Source organism: Penaeus monodon, chromosome 9, assembly GCF_015228065.2.
Source record: "Penaeus monodon isolate SGIC_2016 chromosome 9, NSTDA_Pmon_1, whole genome shotgun sequence".
Taxonomy (NCBI): domain Eukaryota; kingdom Metazoa; phylum Arthropoda; class Malacostraca; order Decapoda; family Penaeidae; genus Penaeus; species Penaeus monodon.
Genome location: NC_051394.1, coordinates 22,384,392 through 22,387,753, shown reverse-complemented (window position 1 = coordinate 22,387,753; position 3,362 = coordinate 22,384,392).

The window sequence follows — 3,362 nt, the reverse complement described above, 5'->3', positions numbered from 1 at the left end:
TTTGCGCAAAAATAAATCAAATAAATCACTTAAGGTTTCCTTTTCACAGACAGGTCTTATATTTAAGCGAAAATATCAAGTACGTGACTTTTAACTTGAACATCAATAAATTTCCGCTAATAAAAAAAAAAAAAAATGTGTACATAAAAAAGAAACACTAGTGTTCCAAAATAAAAAACAGTCCTGTATAATATGAAATAAAAAGAAAGAAAAATGATACACTATCACAAAAAGAGAACAATCCCTTTGGCTTTGAAATTAACAAAAAGGAAAATTTAACTTTAGTTTTGGAAATTACAAAAGAGAAATTTGAGCTTGGAGTTAAAAGACAAAAATCAAAACTAAAAGAAAAAACAAAAAAACTCTAGCTTTGAAAATAACATTAAACAATTGAATCGTGGCTTTCAAAATAACAAAAAAGATAAAAAGAAAGAAAAATCACCTTAAAAAATATATATATATATAAAACAATTACACCTAATTCGAAAAAGTAAAACTTAATCCTCGAATTCAAGTAAAAAGAAAAAAATATATGTATATAAAAAAGGAAAATTACAAAAATATTCACTTATTTTTCAAATCAGGGAACAGTTTTTTTTGTTTCCTCTGCCCTCTTCATCTGCTTTAAAATCACTCTCCTTAGCCTTTTGCCTCTTCCTCGGTCTCCTTGCCGGTGGTGGGGTTTCCAGGTGTGAGGGTCCAGGTATGGGCTCCACACTAGCCACAGGGTCAGGGTCATCGAGATCTTCATTCAGTTCATATGGTTGATGAATCTGAATCCCCCGGGGCTGTGTCTGTGGCTGGAATGTCGTGCTGACCCCCTATCAGTTCCTTCATCTCCTCATAAAACTGCAATTCACTGGGAGCTCTCCCAGACATTTCATTATTGGCTTTCGCCTTCTGAAAGTCCACCCTGTAGGCCCTTCCACTTGCGTTTCTCAGGATGGAATCTCTTCCCGAATGTTACCTTCATCCTGAGGGCCAATTCCTGCCAAAGCAACCTTTCCTTGCCTTTTGTTAAATTAGTTCTTTCTTGCAATTCTGCTGTCGATGAAGGCACCTGGTAATTTTTTTCAGGTATTCCTGCATAAGATTGATAAAGAATTTGGATTCACCTTTACTGAAACCCTCGGCCTTCTCGATTTCACTTGGTTCTAAACCAACAACAACCCCCTCTGGCCAAGTTATTGGTGTAGGAACCAAGGAAGATGTAACAGATGTCGAGGGAAGAGATGCTGTTAAGCGAGCAGGAAGAGCAGCTGGCTTTGGGGGAAGAGCTGATGGAGTGGCGAGAGAAGACGATGTGGCTGCGGAGAAGACAGAAGGCAAGTTTTGAAAAACTGGCTTCCCAAGTAGCCTTCGAGGGTATATTTCAACCGTTTTGCAAAACGAAATGCACACATCATTAATTGATTTCTAATATATATATATATATATATATATATATATATATATATATATATATATATATATATAAAATATCTAAAAAACACACACACACACACACACACATATACATGTGGTTGTGTGGTGTGTGTGGTGTGTGGTGTGTGTGTGTGTGTGTGTGTGTGTGTGTGTGTGTGTGTGTGTGTGTGTGTGTGTGTGTGTATGTGTGTGTGATATATGTTTATATATATCCATATATATATACACATCCATCTATCTATCTATCTATCTATCTATCTATCTATCTATGTGACTGCAACGATGGTCCCAGTGGTTAGAGCGGTCGTAGAAATGCCTGCGCTCTGACTGCTGCCTTGAGCTTGTTTTCACGGCGAGAAAATGAGATATCCTCTTGAGAAGTCAAAACGTAGGTGTCATAGGGGAAGTCACCGCTGTGGCATAGGTGATAGCGCGTACAACTGCAGTTGATTAGGAAGGGCATCCAATCAGGCAAGGGTGGCACTGGCACCTCTCAATAGTGAACTGAGAGTTGTATGTCCTGCAGTGGAGTAAAAGGCTGATGAAAAAAAATCTATATATCTATTTATGTATCTCTCTCTCTCTCTCTCTCTCTCTCTCTCTCTCTCTCTCTCTCTCTCTCTATATATATATATATATATTATATTATATATATATATATATATATATATATATATATGTATATATATGTATATATATATATATATATATATATATATATATATATATATATATATATATATATATATATATATATATGTATATATTATTCCACACATTCATCCAAGCTTGCAATTGACATTTCTTTGTACAATTATGCACACCGTAATATACGCGAATCTCTTGTTATTTTCTATCGCAAATTATATAAATGAATGCATTGGCAATGTTTACGAAGTGACCTTACCTCATTGAGACCAAGTTCCCATTACTCCAGCCACTCCTAGGATATCCACAAACATCGGCGCATGAACCGAAAACATTCCTAACTCCAGGCCTTTGCCCTCAGACCCCCATCCGATTGCTATATTTCCCCACCAGGGTCTATGCTCTCAGACCTATACCCGTTGCTGTGGACTCATTGTCCGCATGGCATTTCTTCCATTCTGATGTTAATTTTTGCCTTTGCCGATTAGTTCATATAATAGTGAATGCAACTTTTCAATTTGATTATGTAATGGCACTATAATACCAAACGGAAAAAAACTACTCATTAATACATGAAATAATCTTTGTGGGAAAAAAAAATATTGTCAGAAATTAAGAAAACGGGATCGCGAGAAATGCTGTGCGGAGAGTAAATCCACTGCAATAGATGGGGTTCTGGGAGTGAAGCCTCCAAGTTAGGAATTATGCGTGTGAATTTCTTAGGAGGTAAGGTCACAGTAAACACATTACCAATGCTTGCATTTATATAATTTGCGATGGGAATTATCACAATATTCACCCATAATAGTGTGGATAATTGATACGACTAATAACTGCAAGCTTGGATGAATGTGTGAAATTAAGAAACTAGCACTGAAGCTATACCATATCTGTGTATATATACATAGATATAAAAATATACTATAATTTGAATATATACTTATTAATCAGTTTGCATAATAACCTATATCGAGAACATTTCTAGAATCTTACAGTTCATCATGTGATCTTGTTTTCTTTCTTCTTTCTTAATTATCATCATTATTATTTATATATATTTTTTAAGTACAGGAAAGTACATGGTAAACCAAAACACAACCCAGCTCACGTGGCAGCCACTCGATAGCCCATTCTATTGTTAATTCCTGGTCTAGAAAATACCTCCCGGGATAATTGGTGATGCTCCGGTACACCACCAAATCTTCTGAGAAAATCATTGAACCTTCGACAGTCATCCAATAATTATTTTCGTGATATTTGGACTGTGAAAAAGACAAAGGCGTCTGCGT